Source organism: Vicugna pacos, unplaced genomic scaffold, assembly GCF_048564905.1.
Source record: "Vicugna pacos unplaced genomic scaffold, VicPac4 SAC-SAT, whole genome shotgun sequence".
Classification (NCBI taxonomy): Eukaryota; Metazoa; Chordata; class Mammalia; order Artiodactyla; family Camelidae; genus Vicugna; species Vicugna pacos.
Window position 1 is genome coordinate 7,078,840 of NW_027328721.1, and position 18,367 is coordinate 7,097,206.

Here is an 18,367-nt window from a genome sequence, read left to right on the forward strand (position 1 = left end):
TTCCGTAAATATTGTCATTGAGTGGGGGAGCTCGAGAGAAAACTCCACGCGTCTCTCTTCAGTCACAGGTGTTCCCTGCTCAGGGAAGTCCGAGAAATACATTCCCTGACCATGGGGAGGCAACCTCTGTCACTGGGATTTCCTGCAAACCCCCCTAGCATTCCCTGGCACAGAGACATGAGGAAAACCCTCAAGGTAGACGAGCACAGGCATTCCGTTAGAACCCACACGCTGCCGACCGTTGGTGGAACCTCCTCACGCTCAGGATTCCGGAAACATTGTCATTGAGTGGGGGATCTCGAGAGAAAACTCCACGCAGCTCTCTTCAGTCACAGGTGTTCCCTGCTCGGGGAAGTGCTAGAAATACCTTCCCTGACATTGGGGAGGCAGCATCTGTCACTGGGATTTCCTGCAACACCCCCTAGCATTCCCTGGCACAGAGACATGAGGAAAACCCTCAGGGGAGACGGGCACAGGCATTCCTTTAAAACCCACGCGCTGCCGACCGTTGGTGGAACCTCCCCACTCTCAGGATTCCGGAACCATTGTCATTGAGTGGGGGAGCTCGAGAGACAACTCCACGCAGCTCTCTTCAGTCACAGGTGTTCCCTGCTCGGGGAAGTCCGAGAAATACCTTCCCTGACCTTGGGGAGGCAGCCTCTGTCTCTGGGATTTCCTGCAACACCCCCTAGCATTCCCTGGCACAGAGACATGAGGAAAACCCTCAGGGGAGACGAGCACAGGCATTCCCTTAGAACCCACGCGATTCCGACCGATGGTGGAACCTCCCAACGCTCAGGATTCCGGAACCATAGTCATTGAGTGGGGGATCTCGAGAGACAACTCCACGAAGCTCTCTTCAGTCACAGGTGTTCCCTGCTCGGGGAAGTCCGAGAAATACCTTCCCTGACCTTGGGGAGGCAGCCTCTGTCTCTGGGATTTCCTGCAACACCCCCTAGCATTCCCTGGCACAGAGACATGAGGAAAACCCTCAGGGGAGGCGAGCACAGGCATTCCCTTAGAACCCACGCGATTCCGACCTATGGTGGAACCTCACCACGCTCAGGATTCCGGAACCATATTCATTGAGTGGGGGATCTCGAGAGACAACTCCACGCAGCTCTCTTCAGTCACAGGTGTTCCCTGCTCGGGGAAGTCCGAGAAATACCTTCCCTGAGCATGGGGAGGCAACCTCTGTAACTGGGATTTCCTGCAAACCCCCCTAGCATTCCCTGGCACAGAGACATGAGGAAAACCCTCAGGGGAGACGAGCACAGGCATTCCGTTAGAACCCACGCGCTGCCGACCGTTGGTGGAACCTCCCCACGCTCAGGATTCCGGAAATATTGTCATTGAGTGGGGGAGCTCGAGAGACAACTCCACGCAGCTCTCTTCAATAACAGGTGTTCCCTGCTCGGGGAAGTCCGAGAAATAACTTCCCTGAACTTGGGGAGGCAGCCACTGTCACTGGGATTTCTTGTAACACCCCCTAGCATTTCCTGGCAGAGAGACATGAGGAAAACCCTCAGGGAAGGCGGGCACAGGCATTCCCTTACAACCCACGCGCTGCCGACCGTTGATGGAACCTCTCTACGCTCAGGATTCCGTAACCATTGTCATTGAGTGGGGGAGCTCGAGAGAAATCTCCACGCAGCTCTCTTCAGTCACAGGTGTTCCCTGCTCGGGGAAGTCCGAGAAATAACTTCCCTGACCTTGGGGAGGCAGCCTCTGTCACTGGGATTTCCTGCAACACCCCCTAGCATTCCCTGGCTCAGAGACATGAGGAAAACCCTCAGGGGAGACGAGCACAGGCATTCCTTTAGAACCCACGCGCTCCCGACCGTTGGTGGAACCTCCCCACGCTCAGGATTCCGGAACCATTGTCATTGAGTGGGGGATTTCGAGAGACAACTCGACCCAGCTCTCTTCAGTCACAGGTGTTCCCTGCTCGGGGAAGTGCGAGAAATACCTTCCCTGACTTTGGGGAGGCAGCCTCTGTCACTGGGATTTCCTGCAAACCCCTCTAGCATTTCCTGGCACAGAGACATGGGGAAAACCCTCAGGGGAGACGAGCACAGGCATTCCCTTAAAACCCACGCGCTGCCGACCGTTGGTGGAACCTCCCCACGCTCAGGATTCCGGAACCATAGTCATTGACTGGGGGATCTCGTGAGACACCTCCACGCAGCTCTCTTCAGTCACAGGTGTTCCCTGCTCGGGGAAGTCCGAGAAATACCTTCCCTGACCTTGGGGAGGCAGCCTCCGTCACTGGGATTTCCTGCAACAACCCCTAGCATTCCCTGGCACAGAGACATGAGGAAAACCCTCAGAGGAGACGAGCACAGGCATTCCGTTAAAACCACACGCTGCCGACCGTTGGTGGAACCTCCCTACGCTCAGGATTCCGTAAATATTGTCATTGAGTGGGGGAGCTCGAGAGAAAACTCCACGCGTCTCTCTTCAGTCACAGGTGTTCCCTGCTCAGGGAAGTCCGAGAAATACATTCCCTGACCATGGGGATGCAACCTCTGTCACTGGGATTTCCTGCAAACCCCCCTAGCATTCCCTGGCACAGAGAAATGAGGAAAACCCTCAAGGTAGACGAGCACAGGCATTCCGTTAGAACCCACACGCTGCCGACCGTTGGTGGAACCTCCTCACGCTCAGAATTCCGGAAACATTGTCATTGAGTGGGGGATCTCGAGAGAAAACTCCACGCAGCTCTCTTCAGTCACAGGTGTTCCCTGCTCGGGGAAGTGCTAGAAAAACCTTCCCTGACCTTGGGGAGGCAGCATCTGTCACTGGGATTTCCTGCAACACCCAGCATTCCCTGGCACAGAGACATGAGGAAAACCCTCAGGGGAGAAGAGCACAGGCATTCCCTTAGAACCCACGCGCTGCCGACCGATGGTGGAACCTCCCCACGCTCAGGATTCCGGAACCATAGTCATTGACTGGGGGATCTCGAGAGACACCTCCACGCAGCTCTACTCAGTCACAGGCGTTCCCTGCTCGGGGAAGTCCGAGAAATAACTTCCCTGACCTTGGGGAGGCAGCCTCCGTCACTGGGATTTCCTGCAACCACCCCTAGCATTCCCTGGCTCAGAGACATGAGGAAAACCCTCAGGGGAGACGAGCACAGGCATTCCGTTAGAACCCACACGCTGCCGACCGTTGGTGGAACCTCCCCACGCTCAGGATTCCAGAACCATTCTCATTGAGTGGGGGAGAACGAGAGACAACTCCACGTAGCTCTCTTCAGTCAAAGGTGTTCCCTGCTCGGGGAATTGCGAGAAAAACCTTCCCTGACCTTTGGGAGGCAGCCTATGTCACTGGGATTTCCTGCAACCCCCCCTAGCATTCCCTGGCTCAGAGACATGTGGAAAACCCTCTGGGGAGATGAGCACAGTCATTCCCTTAGAAAACACGCACTGCCGACCGTTGGTGGAACCTCCCCACGCTCAGGATTCCGGAACCATAGTCATTGAGTGGGGGAGCTCGAGAGAAAATTCCACGCAGCTCTCTTCAGTCACAGGTGTTCCCTGCTCGGGGAAGTCCGAGAACTAACTTCCCTGACTTTGGGGAGGCAGCCTCTGTCACTGGGATTTCCTGCAACCCCCCCTAGCATTCCCTGGCACAGAGACATGAGGAAAACCCTCAGGGGAGACGAGCACAGGCATTCTGTTAGAACCCACGCGCTGCCGACCGTTGGTGGAACCTCCCCACGCTCAGGATTCCGGAACCATTGTCATTGAGTGGGGGAGAACGAGAGACAACTCCACGTAGCTCTCTTCAGTCAAAGGTGTTCCCTGCTCGGGGAAGTGCGAGAAAAACCTTCCCTGACCTTGGGGAGGCAGCCTCTGTCTCTGGGATTTCCTGCAACACCCCCTAGCATTCCCTGGCACAGAGACATGAGGAAAACCCTCAGGGGAGGCGAGCACAGGCATTCCGTTATAACCCACGCGCTGCCGACCGTTGGTGGAATCTCCCCACGCTCAGGATTCCGGAACCATTGTCATTGAGTGGGGGATTTTGAGAGACAACTCGACGCAGCTCTCTTCAGTCACAGGTGTTCCCTGCTCGGGGAAGTGCGAGAAAAACCTTCCCTGACCTTGGGGAGGCAGCCTCTGTCACTGGGAATTCCTGCAAACCCTCCTAGCATTCCCTGGCACAGAGACATGAGGAAAACCCTCAGGGGAGACGAGCACAGGCATTCCCTTAGAACCCACGCACTACCGACCGTTGGTGGAACCTCCCCACGCTCAGAATTCCGGAACCATTGTCATTGAGTGGGGGAGCTCGAGAGACAACTCCACGCAGCTCTCTTCAGTCACAGGTGTTCCCTGCTCGGGGAAGTCCGAGAAATACCTTCCCTGACCTTGGAGATGCAGCCTCTGTCACTGGGATTTCCTGTAACACCCCCTAGCATTTCCTGGCAGAGAGACATGAGGAAAACCCTCAGGGGAGGCGGGCACAGGCATTCCCTTAGAACCCACGCGCTGCCGACCGTTGATGGAACCTCCCTACGCTCAGGATTCCGTAACCATTGTCATTGAGTGGGGGAGCTCGAGAGACAACTCCACGCAGCTCTCTTCAGTCACAGGTGTTCCCTGCTCGGGGAAGTCCGAGAAATACCTTCCCTGACCTTGGGGAGGCAGCCTCTGTCACTGGGATTTCCTGCACACCCTCCTAGCATTCCCTGGCACAGAGACATGAGGAAAACCCTCAGGGGAGACGAGCACAGGCATTCCCTTAGAACCCACGCGCTGCCGACCGATGGTGGAACCTCCCCACGCTCAGGATTCCGGAACCATAGTCATTGACTGGGGGATCTCGAGAGACACCTCCACGCAGCTCTCTTCAGTCACAGGTGTTCCCTGCTCGGGGAAGTCCGAGAAAAACCTTCCCTGACCTTGGGGAGGCAGCCTCTGTCACTGGGATTTCCTGCAACAACCCCTAGCATTCCCTGGCACAGAGACATGAGGAAAACCCTCAGGGGAGACGAGCACAGGCATTCCGTTAAAACCACACGCTGCCGACCGTTGGTGGAACCTCCCTACGCTCAGGATTCCGTAAATATTGTCATTGAGTGGGGGAGCTCGAGAGAAAACTCCACGCGTCTCTCTTCAGTCACAGTTGTTCCCTGCTCAGGGAAGTCCGAGAAATACATTCCCTGACCATGGGGAGGCAACCTCTGTCACTGGGATTTCCTGCAAACCCCCCTAGCATTCCCTGGCACAGAGACATGAGGAAAACCCTCAAGGTAGACGAGCACAGGCATTCCGTTAGAACCCACACGCTGCCGACCGTTGGTGGAACCTCCTCACGCTCAGGATTCCGGAAACATTGTCATTGAGTGGGGGATCTCGAGAGAAAACTCCACGCAGCTCTCTTCAGTCACAGGTGTTCCCTGCTCGGGGAAGTGCTAGAAATACCTTCCCTGACCTTGGGGAGGCAGCATCTGTCACTGGGATTTCCTGCAACACCCCCTAGCATTCCCTGGCACAGAGACATGAGGAAAACCCTCAGGGGAGAAGAGCACAGGCATTCCCTTAGAACCCACGCGCTGCCGACCGATGGTGGAACCTCCCCACGCTCAGGATTCCGGAACCATAGTCATTGACTGGGGGAACTCGAGAGACACCTCCACGCAGCTCTACTCAGTCACAGGCGTTCCCTGCTCGGGGAAGTCTGAGAAATAACTTCCCTGACCTTGGGGAGGCAGCCTCCGTCACTGGGATTTCCTGCAACCACCCCTAGCATTCCCTGGCTCAGAGACATGAGGAAAACCCTCAGGGGAGACGAGCACAGGCATTCCGTTAGAACCCACACGCTGCCGACCGTTGGTGGAACCTCCCCACGCTCAGGATTCCGGAACCATTCTCATTGAGTGGGGGAGAACGAGAGACAACTCCACGTAGCTCTCTTCAGGCAAAGGTGTTCCCTGCTCGGGGAATTGCGAGAAAAACCTTCCCTGACCTTTGGGAGGCAGCCTATGTCACTGGGATTTCCTGCAACCCCCCCTAGCATTCCCTGGCTCAGAGACATGTGGAAAACCCTCTGGGGAGATGAGCACAGTCATTCCCTTAGAAAACACGCACTGCCGACCGTTGGTGGAACCTCCCCACGCTCAGGATTCCGGAACCATAGTCATTGACTGGGGGAGCTCGAGAGAAAACTCCACGCAGCTCTCTTCAGTCACAGGTGTTCCCTGCTCGGGGAAGTCCGAGAACTAACTTCCCTGACTTTGGGGAGGCAGCCTCTGTCACTGGGATTTCCTGCAACCCCCCCTAGCATTCCCTGGCACAGAGACATGAGGAAAACCCTCAGGGGAGACGAGCACAGGCATTCCGTTAGAACCCACGCGCTGCCGACCGTTGGTGGAACCTCCCCACGCTCAGGATTCCGGAACCATTGTCATTGAGTGGGGGAGAACGAGAGAAAACTCCACGTAGCTCTCTTCAGTCAAAGGTGTTCCCTGCTCGGGGAAGTGCGAGAAAAACCTTCCCTGACTTTGGGGAGGCAGCCTCTGTCACTGGGATTTCCTGCAAACCCTCCTAGCATTCCCTGGCACAGAGACATGAGGAAAACCCTCAGGGGAGACGAGCACAGGCATTCCCTTAGAACCCACGCACTACCGACCGTTGGTGGAACCTCCCCACGCTCAGAATTCCGGAACCATTGTCATTGAGTGGGGGAGCTCGAGAGACAACTCCACGCAGCTCTCTTCAGTCACAGGTGTTCCCTGCTCGGGGAAGTCCGAGAAATACCTTCCCTGACCATGGAGATGCAGCCTCTGTCACTGGGATTTCCTGTAACACCCCCTAGCATTTCCTGGCAGAGAGACATGAGGAAAACCCTCAGGGGAGGTGGGCACAGGCATTCCCTTAGAACACACGCGCTGCCGACCGTTGATGGAACCTCCCTACGCTCAGGATTCCGTAACCATTGTCATTGAGTGGGGGAGCTCGATAGAAAACTCCACGCAGCTCTCTTCAGTCACAGGTGTTCCCTGCTCGGGGAAGTCCGAGAAATACCTTCCCTGACCATGGGGAGGCAACCTCTGTCACTGGGATTTCCTGCAAACCCCCCTAGCATTCCCTGGCACAGAGACATGAGGAAAACCCTCAGGGGAGACGAGCACAGGCATTCCGTTAGAACCCACGCGCTGCCGACCGTTGGTGGAACCTCCCCACGCTCAGGATTCCGGAAATATTGTCATTGAGTGGGGGAGCTCGAGAGACAACTCCACGCAGCTCTCTTCAATAACAGGTGTTCCCTGCTCGGGGAAGTCCGAGAAAAAACTTCCCTGAACTTGGGGAGGCAGCCACTGTCACTGGGATTTCCTGTAACACCCCCTAGCATTTCCTGGCAGAGAGACATGAGGAAAACCCTCAGGGAAGGCGGGCACAGGCATTCCCTTAGAACCCACGCGCTGCCGACCGTTGATGGAACCTCACTACGCTCAGGATTCCGTAACCATTGTCATTGAGTGGGGGAGCTCGAGAGAAAACTCCATGCAGCTCTCTTCAGTCACAGGTGTTCCCTGCTCGGGGAAGTCCGAGAAATAACTTCCCTGAACTTGGGGAGGCAGCCTCTGTCACTGGGATTTCCTGCAACACCCCCTAGCATTCCCTGGCTCAGAGACATGAGGAAAACCCTCAGGGGAGACGAGCACAGGCATTCCTTTAGAACCCACGCGCTCCCGACCGTTGGTGGAACCTCCCCACGCTCAGGATTCCGGAACCATTGTCATTTAGTGGGGGATTTCGAGAGACAACTCGACCCAGCTCTCTTCAGTCACAGGTGTTCCCTGCTCGGGGAAGTGCGAGAAATACCTTCCCTGACTTTGGGGAGGCAGCCTCTGTCACTGGTATTTCCTGCAAATACCTCTAGCATTCCCTGGCACAGAGACATGAGGAAAACCCTCATGGGAGACGAGCACAGGCATTCCCTTAAAACCCACGCGCTGCCGACCGTTGGTGGAACCTCCCCACGCTCAGTATTCCGGAACAATTGTCATTGAGTGGGGGAGCTCGAGAGACAACTCCACGCAGCTCTCTTCAGTCACAGGTGTTCCCTGCTCGGGGAAGTGCGAGAAATACCTTCCCTGACCTTGGGGAGGCAGCCTCTGTCACTGGGATTTCCTGCAAACCCTCCTAGCATTCCCTGGCACAGAGACATGAGGAAAACCCTCAGGGAAGACGAGCACAGGCATTCCCTTAGAACCCACGCGCTGCCGACCGATGGTGGAACCTCCCCACGCTCAGGATTCCGGAACCATAGTCATTGACTGGGGGATCTCGAGAGAAACCTCCACGCAGCTCTCTTCAGTCACAGGTGTTCCCTGCTCGGGGAAGTCCGAGAAATACCTTCCCTGACCTTGGGGAGGCAGCCTCCGTCACTGGGATTTCCTGCAACAACCCCTAGCATTCCCTGGCACAGAGACATGAGGAAAACACTCAGGGGAGACGAGCACAGGCATTCCGTTAAAACCACACGCTGCCGACCGTTGGTGGAACCTCCCTACGCTCAGGATTCCGTAAATATTGTCATTGAGTGGGGGAGCTCGAGAGAAAACTCCACGCGTCTCTCTTCAGTCACAGGTGTTCCCTGCTCAGGGAAGTCCGAGAAATACATTCCCTGACCATGGGGAGGCAACCTCTGTCACTGGGATTTCCTGCAAACCCCCCTAGCATTCCCTGGCACAGAGACATGAGGAAAACCCTCAAGGTAGACGAGCACAGGCATTCCGTTAGAACCCACACGCTGCCGACCGTTGGTGGAACCTCCTCACGCTCAGGATTCCGGAAACATTGTCATTGAGTGGGGGATCTCGAGAGAAAACTCCACGCAGCTCTCTTCAGTCACAGGTGTTCCCTGCTCGGGGAAGTGCTAGAAATACCTTCCCTGACCTTGGGGAGGCAGCATCTGTCACTGGGATTTCCTGCAACCACCCCTAGCATTCCCTGGCTCAGAGACATGAGGAAAACCCTCAGGGGAGACGAGCACAGGCATTCCGTTAGAACCCACACGCTGCCGACCGTTGGTGGAACCTCCCCACGCTCAGGATTCCGGAACCATTCTCATTGAGTGGGGGAGAACGAGAGACAACTCCACGTAGCTCTATACAGTCAAAGGTGTTCCCTGCTCGGGGAATTGCGAGAAAAACCTTCCCTGACCTTTGGGAGGCAGCCTATGTCACTGGGATTTCCTGCAACCCCCCCTAGCATTCCCTGGCTCAGAGACATGTGGAAAACCCTCTGGGGAGATGAGCACAGTCATTCCCTTAGAAAACACGCACTGCCGACCGTTGGTGGAACCTCCCCACGCTCAGGATTCCGGAACCATAGTCATTGAGTGGGGTAGCTCGAGAGAAAACTCCACGCAGCTCTCTTCAGTCACAGGTGTTCCCTGCTCGGGGAAGTCCGAGAACTAACTTCCCTGACTTTGGGGAGGCAGCCTCTGTCACTGGGATTTCCTGCAACACCCCCTAGCATTCCCTGGCACAGAGACATGAGGAAAACCCTCAGCGGAGACGAGCACAGGCATTCCCTTAGAACCCACGCGCTGCCAACCGTTGTGGATCCTCCCCACGCTCAGGATTCCGGAACCAATGTCATTGAGTGGGGGAACTCTACAGACAACTCCACGCAGCTCTCTTCAGTCACAGGTGTTCCCTGCTCGGGGAAGTCCGAGAAATACCTTCCCTGACCTTGGGGAGGCAGCTTCTGTCACTGGGATTTCCTGCAACCCCCCCTAGCATTCCCTGGCAAAGAGACATGAGGAAAACCCTCAGGGGAGACGAGCACAGGCATTCCGTTATAACCCACGCGCTGCCGACCGTTGGTGGAACCTCCCCACGCTCAGGATTCCGGAACCATTGTCATTGAGTGGGGGATTTTGAGAGACAACTCGACGCAGCTCTCTTCAGTCACAGGTGTTCCCTGCTCGGGGAAGTGCGAGAAAAACCTTCCATGACCTAGGGGAGGCAGCCTCTGTCACTGGGATTTCCTGCAAACACTCCTAGCATTCCCTGGCACAGAGACATGAGGAAAACCCTCAGGGGAGACGAGCACAGGCATTCCCTTAGAACCCACGCACAGCCGACAGTTGGTGGAACCTCCCCACGCTCAGAATTCCGGAACCATTGTCATTGAGAGGGGGAGCTCGAGAGACAGCTCCAAGCAGCTCTCTTCAGTCACAGGTGTTGCCTGCTCGGGGAAGTCCGAGAAATACATTCCCTGACCTTGGAGATGCAGCCTCTGTCACTGGGATTTCCTGTAACACCCCCTAGCATTTCCTGGCAGAGAGACATGAGGAAAACCCTCAGGGGAGGCGGGCACAGGCATTCCCTTAGAACCCACGCGCTGCCGACTGTTGATGGAACCTCCCTACGCTCAGGATTCCGTAACCATTGTCATTGAGTGGGGGAGCTCGAGAGAAAACTCCACGCAGCTCTCTTCAGTCACATGTGTTCCCTGCTTGGGGAAGTCCGAGAAATACCTTCCCTGACCATGGGGAGGCAACCTCTGTCACTGGGATTTCCTGCAAACCCCCCTAGCATTCCCTGGCACAGAGACGTGAGGAAAACCCTCAGGGGAGACGAGCACAGGCATTCCGTTAGAACCCACGCGCTGCCGACCGTTGGTGGAACCTCCCCACGCTCAGGATTCCGGAAACATTGTCATTGAGTGGGGGAGCTCGAGAGACAACTCCACGCAGCTCTCTTCAATAACAGGTGTTCCCTGCTCGGGGAAGTCCGAGAAATAACTTCCCTGAACTTGGGGAGGCAGCCACTGTCACTGGGATTTCCCGCAACCCCCCCTAGCATTCCCTGGCACAGAAACATGAGGAAAACCCTCAGGGGAGACGAGCACAGGCATTCCATTAGACCCCACGTGCTGCGACCGTTGGTGGAACCTCCCCACGCTCAGGATTCCGGAACCATTGTCATTGAGTGGGGGAGCTTGAGAGACTACTCCACGCAGCTCTCTTCAGTCACAGGTGTTCCCTGCTCGGGGAAGTCCGAGAAATAACTTCCCTGACCTTGGGGAGGCAGCCTCTGTCACTTGGATTTCCTGCAACACCCCCTAGCATTCCCTGGCACAGAGACATGAGGAAAACCCTCAGGGGAAACGAGCACAGGCATTCCCTTAGAACCCACACGCTGCCGACCGTTGGTGGAACCTCCCTCAGCTCAGGATTCCGTAAATATTGTCATTGAGTGGGGGAGCTCGAGAGAAAACTCCACGCGTCTCTCTTCAGTCACAGGTGTTCCCTGCTCAGGGAAGTCCGAGAAATACATTCCCTGACCATGGGGAGGCAACCTCTGTGACTGGGATTTCCTGCAAACCCCCCTAGCATTCCCTGGCACAGAGACATGAGGAAAACCCTCAAAGTAGACGAGCACAGGCATTCCATTAGAACCCACACGCTGCCGACCGATGGTGGAACCTCCCCACGCTCAGGATTCCGGAACCATAGTCATTGAGTGGCGGAGCTCGAGAGAAAACTCCACGCAGCTCTCTTCAGTCACAGGTGTTCCCTGCTCGGGGAAGTCCGAGAACTAAATTCCCTGACCTTGGGGAGGCAGCCTCTGTCATTGGGATTTCCTGCAACCCCCCCTAGCATTCCCTGGCACAGAGACATGAGGAAAACCCTCAGCGGAGACGAGCACAGGCATTCCCTTAGAACCCACGCGCTGCCGACCGTTGGTGGATCCTCCCCACGCTCAGGATTCCGGAACCAATGTCATTGAGTGGGGGATCTCTACAGACAACTCCACGCAGCTCTCTTCAGTCACAGGTGTTCCCTGCTCGGGGAAGTCCGAGAACTACCTTCCCTGACCTTGGGGAGGCAGCCTCTGTCACTGGGATTTCCTGCAACCCCCCCCTAGCATTCCCTGGCACAGAGACATGAGGAAAACACTCAGGGGAGACGAGCACAGGCATTCCCTTAAAACCCACGCGCTGCCGACCGTTGGTGGAACCTCCCCACTCTCAGGATTCCGGAAACATTGTCATTGAGTGGGGGAGCTCGAGAGACAACTCCACGCGTCTCTCTTCAGTCACAGGTGTTCCCTGCTCAGGGAAGTCCGAGAAATACATTCCCTGACCATGGGGAGGCAACCTCTGTCACTGAGATTTCCTGCAAACCCCCCTAGCATTCCCTGGCACAGAGACATGAGGAAAACCCTCAAGGTAGACGAGCACAGGCATTCCGTTAGAACCCACACGCTGCCGACCGTTGGTGGAACCTCCTCACGCTCAGGATTCCGGAAACATTGTCATTGAGTGGGGGATCTCGAGAGAAAACTCCACGCAGCTCTCTTCAGTCACAGGTGTTCCCTGCTCGGGGAAGTCCGAGAAATAACTTCCCTGACCTTGGGGAGGCAGCCTCCGTCACTGGGATTTCCTGCAACAACCCCTAGCATTCCCTGGCACAGAGACATGTGGAAAACCCTCAGGGGAGAAGAGCACATGCTTTCCCATAAAACCCACGCGCTGCCGACCGATGGTGGAACCTCCCCACGCTCAGGATTCCCGAACCATAGTCATTGAGTGGGGGATCTCGAGAGAGAACTCCACGCAGCTCTCTTCAGTCACAGGTGTTCCCTGCTTGGGTAAGTCCGAGAAATACCTTCCCTGACCTTGGGGAGGCAGCTTCTGTCAGTGGGATTTCCTGCAACCACCCCTAGCATTCCCTGGCTCAGAGACATTAGGAAAACCCTCAGAGGAGACGAGCACAGGCATTCCGTTAGAACCCACGCGCTGCCAACCGTTGGTGGAACCTCCCCTCGCTCAGGATTCCGGAACCATTGTCATTGAGTGGGGGAGAACGAGAGACAACTCCACGTAGCTCTCTTCAGTCAAAGGTGTTCCCTGCTGGGGGAAGTGCGAGAAAAACCTTCCCTGACCTTTGAGAGGCAGCCTCTGTCACTGGGATTTCCTGAAACCCCCCCTAGCATTCCCTGGCTCAGAGACATGTGGAAAACTCTCTGGGGAGACGAGCACAGTCATTCCCTTAGAACCCACGCTCTGCCGACCGTTGGTGGAACCTCCCCACGCTCAGGATTCCGGAACCATAGTCATTGAGTGGGGGAGCTCGAGAGAAAACTCCACGCAGCTCTCTTCAGTCACAGGTGTTCCCTGCTCGGGGAAGTCCGAGAACTAACTTCCCTGACCTTGGGGAGGCAGCCTCTGTCACTGGGGTTTCCTGCTAACCCCCCTAGCATTCTCTGGCACAGAGAAATTAGGAAAACCCTCAGGGGAGACGGGCACATGCATTCTCTTAGAACCCACGCGCTGCCGACCGTTGGTGGATCCTCCCCACGCTCAGGATTCCGGAACCAATGTCATTGAGTGGGGGATCTCTAGAGACAACTCCACGCAGCTCTCTTCAGTCACAGGTGTTCCCTGCTCGGGGAAGTTCAAGAACTACCTTCCCTGACCTTGGGGAGGCAGCCTCTGTCACTGGGATTTCCTGCAACCCCCCCCCTAGCATTCCCTGGCACAGAGACATGTGGAAAACCCACAGGGGAGACGAGCACAGGCATTCCCTTAAAACCCACGTGCTGCCGACCGTTGGTGGAACCTCCCCACTCTTAGGATTCCGGAACCATTGTCATTGAGTGGGGGAGCTCGAGAGACAACTCCACGCAACTCTCTTCAGTCACAGGTGTTCCCTGCTCGAGGAAGTCCGAGAAACATCTTCCCTGACCTTGGGGAGGCAGCCTCTGTCACTGGGATTTCCTGTAACCCCCCCTAGCATTCCCTGGCACAGAGACATGAGGAAAACCCTCAGGGGAGAAGAGCACAGGCATTCCGTTAGAACCCACGCGCTGCCGACCGTTGGTGGAACCTCCCCACGCTCAGGATTCCGGACCATTATCATTGAGTGGGGGGAGCTCGAGAGATAACTCCACGCAGCTCTATTGAGTCACAGGTGTTCATTGCTCGGGGAAGTACGAGAAATAACTTCCCTGAACTTCGGGAGGCAGCCTCTGTCACTGGGATTTTCTGCAACACCCCCTAGCATTTCCTGGCACTGAGACATGAGCAAAACACTCAGGGGATACGAGCACAGGCATTCCCTTAGAACCCACGCGCTGCCGACCTTTGGTGGAACCTCCCTACGCTCAGGATTCCGTAACCAATGTCATTGAATGGGGGAGCTCGAGAGAAAACTCCACGCAGCTCTCTTCAGTCACAGGTGTTCCCTGCTCGGGGAAGTCCGAGAAATAACTTCCCTGAACTTGTGGAGGCAGCCTCTGTCACTGGGATTTCCTGCAGCCACCCCTAGCATTCCCTGGCACAGAGACATGAGGAAAACCCTCAGGGGAGACGAGCACAGGCATTCCGTTAGAACCCATGTGCTGCCGAACGTTGGTGGAACCTCCCCACGCTCAGGATTCCGGAACCATTGTCATTGAGTGGGGAACTCGAGAGACAACTCCACGCAGCTCTCTTCAGTCACAGGTGTTCCCTGCTCGGGGAAGTCCGAGAAATAACTTCCCTGACATTGGGGAGGCAGCCTCTGTCACTGGGATTTCCTGAAACCCCCCCTAGCATTCCGTGGCAAAGAGACATGAGGAAAATCCTCAGGGGAGACGAGCACAGGCATTCCCTTAGAACCCACGCGCTGCGACCGTTGGTGGAACCTCCCCACGCTCAGGATTCCGGAATCATTGTCATTGAGTGGCGGAGCTCGAGAGAAAACTCCACGCAGCTCTCTTCAGTCACAGGTGTTCCCTGCTCGGGTAAGTGCGAGAAATAACTTCCCTGACCTTGGGGAGGCAGCCTCTGTCACTGGGATTTCCTGCAACACCCCCTAGCATTCCCTGGCACAGAGACATGAGGAAAACCCTCAGGGGAGACGAGCACAGGCATTCCCTTAGAACCCACGCGATGCCGACCGATGGTGGAACTTCCCCACGCTCAGGATTCCGGAACCATAGTCATTGAGTGGGGGATCTCGAGAGACAACTCCACGCAGCTCTCTTCAGTCACAGGTGTTCCCTGCTCGGGGAAGTCCGAGAAATACCTTCCCTGACCTTGGAGAGGCAACCTTTGTCACTGGGATTTCCTACAACCGCCCCTAGCATTCCCTGGCACAGAGACATGAGGAAAACCCTCAGGGGAGACAAGCACAGGCATTCCCTTAGAACCCACGCGCTGCCGACGGTTGGTGGAACCTCACCACGCTCAGGATTCCGGAACCATTGTCATTGAGTGGGGGATTTCGAGAGAAAATTCCACGCAGCTCTCTTCAGTCACAGGTGTTCCCTGCTCGGGGAAGTGCGAGAAATATCTTCCCTGACCTTGGGGAGGCAGCCTCTGTCACTGGGATTTCCTGCAACACCCCCTAGCATTCCCTGGCACAGAGACATGAGGAAAACCCTCAGAGGAGACTAGCACAGGCATTCCCTTAGAACCCACGCGCTGCGACCGTTGGTGGAACCTCCCCACGCTTAGGATTCCGGAACAATTGTCAGTGCGTGGGGAGCTCGAGAGACAACTCCACGCATCTCTCTTTAGTCACAGGTGTTCCCTGAACGGGGTAGTCCGAGAAATAAAATCCCTGGCCCTGTGGAGGCAGCCTCTGTCACTGGGATTTCCTGTAAACCCCCCTAGCATTCCCTGGCAGAGAGACATTAGGAAAAAACCCAGGGGAGACGAGCTTAGACATTCCGTTAGAACCCACGCGCTGCCGACCGTTGGTGGAACCTCCCACTCTCAGGATTCCGGAACAATTGTCAGTGCATGGGGATCTCGAGGGACAACTCCCCGCAGCTCTCTTCAGTCACAGGTGTTCCCTGTTAGGGGGAATTCTGAGAAATACCTTCCCTGACCTTGGGGAGGCAGCCTCTGTCACTGGGATTGCCTGCAAACCCCCCTAGATTTCCCTGGCACAGAGACATTAGGAAAAATCCCAGGGGAGTCGAGCTTAGGCATTCCGTTTGAACCCACGCGCTGCCTACCGTTAGTGGAACCTCCCGAGGCTCAGGATTCCGGAAACATTGTCAGTGCGTGGGGAGCTCGAGAGACAACTCCACGCAGCTCTCGTCAGTCACAGGTGTTCCCTGTTAGGGTGAATTCTGAGAAATACCTTCCCTGAACTTTGGGAGGCAGCCTCTGTCCCTGGGATTACCTGCAAATCCCCCTAGCATTCCCTGGCACAGAGACATTAGTTAAAGACCCAGGGGAGACGAGTTTAGGCATTCCGTTAGAACCAACGTGCTGCCGACCGTTGGTGGAACCTCCCCATGCTCAGGATTCCGGAACCATTGTCAGTGAGTGGGGAGCTCGAGAGACAACTCCACGCAGCTCTCTTCAGTCACAGGTGTTCCCTGAACGGGGTAGTCCGAGAAATAAATTCCCTGTACTTGGGGAGGCAGCCTCTGTCACTGGGATTGCCTGTAAACCCCCCTAGCATTCCCTGGCACAGAGACATTAGGAAAACACCCAGGGGAGTCGAGCTTAGGCATTCCGTTAGAACCCACGCGCTGCTGACCGTTGGTGGAACCTCCCCACGCTCAGGATTCGGAACCATTGTCAGTGCATGGGGGAGCTCGAGAGACAACTCCACGCAGCTCTCTTCAGTCACATGTGTTCCCTGTTTGTGGGAATTCGGAGAAATAACTTCCCTGAACTTGGGGAGGCAGCCTCTGTCACTGGGAATTCCTGCAAACCCCCCTAGCATTCCCTGGCACAGAGACATTAGGAAAAAACCCAGGGGAGTCGAGCTTAGGCATTCCGATGGAACCCACGCGCTGCCGACCGTTGGTGGATCCTCCGCACGCTCAGGGTTCCACAAAAATTCTCAGTGCGTGGGGAGCTCGAGAGATAACTCCATGCAGCTCTCTTCCGTCACAGGTGTTCCCTGAACGGGGAAGTACGAGAAATACCTTCCCTGACCTTGGGGAGGCAGCCTCTGTCACTCTGATTGCCTGCAAACCGCCCTAGCATTCCCTGGCACAGAGACATTAGGAAAAAACACAGGGGAGACGAGCTTTGGCTTTCCGTTTGATCCCACGCAATGCCGACCGTTGGTGGAACCTCCCCACGCTCAGAATTCCGGAACCCTTGTCAGTGAGTGGGGGACCTCGAGAGAAAACTCCACGCAGCTCTCTTCAGTCACAGGTGTTCCCTGAACGGGGAAGTACGAGAAATAACTTCCCTGACTTTGGGGAGGCAGCCACTGTACTGGGATTTCCTGCAAAGCGCCCTAGCATTCCCTGGCACAGAGACATTAGGAAAAAACACAGGGGAGACGAACTAAGGCATTCCGTTAGAACCCACGCGCTGCCGACCGTTGGTGCAACCTCCCCATGCTCAGGATTCCGGAACCATTGTCAGTGCGTGGGGAGCTCGAGAGAGAACTCCACGCAGCACTCTTCAGTCACAGGTGTTCCCTGTTAGGGGGGAATTCTGAGAAATTCATTCCCTGACTTTGTGGAGGCAGCCTCTGTCACTGGGATTGCCTGCAAACCCCCCTAGCATTCCCTGGCACAGAGACATTAGGAAGAATCCCAGGGGAGACGAGCTAAGGCATGCTGTTAGAACCCACGCGCTGCCGAACGTTGGTGGAACCTCCCCACGCTCAGGATTCCGGAACCATTGTCAGTGCGTGGGGAAGCTCGAGAGAAAACTCCACGCAGCTCTCTTCAGTCACAGGTGTTCCCTGAACGGGGAAGTTCGAGAAATAACTTCCCTGAACTTGGGGAGGCAGCCTCTGACACTGGGATTGCCTGCAAACTCCCCTAGCATTCCCTGGCACAGAGACATTAGGAAAAGACCCAGTTCAGACGAGCTTAGGCATTCCGTTAGAACCCATGCGCTGCCGAACGTTGGTGGAACCTCCCCACACTCAGGATTCCGGAACTATTGTCAGTGCGTGGGGGAGCTCGAGAGACAACTCCACGCAGCTCTCTTAAGTCACAGGTGTTCCCTGAATGGGGAAGTCCAAGAAATACATTCACTGACCTTGGGGAGGCAGCCTTTGTCACTTGGATTGCCTGCAAACACCCCTAGCATTCCCTGGCATAGAGACATTAGGAAAAAACCCAGGGGAGTTGAGCTTAGGCATTCTGTTAGAACCCACGCGCTGCCGACAGTTGGTGGAAACTACCCACGCTCAGGATTCCGGAACCATTGTCAGTGCATGGGGAGCTCGAGAGACAACTCCACGCAGCTCTCTTCAGTCACAGGTGTTCCCTGTTAGGGGGAATTCTGAGAAATACCTTCCCTGACCTTGGGGAGGCAGCCTCTGTCACTGGGATTGCCTGCAAACCCCCCTAGCATTCCCTGGCAAAGAGACATTAGGAAAAATCCCAGGGGAGTCGAGATAAGGCATTCCGTTAGAA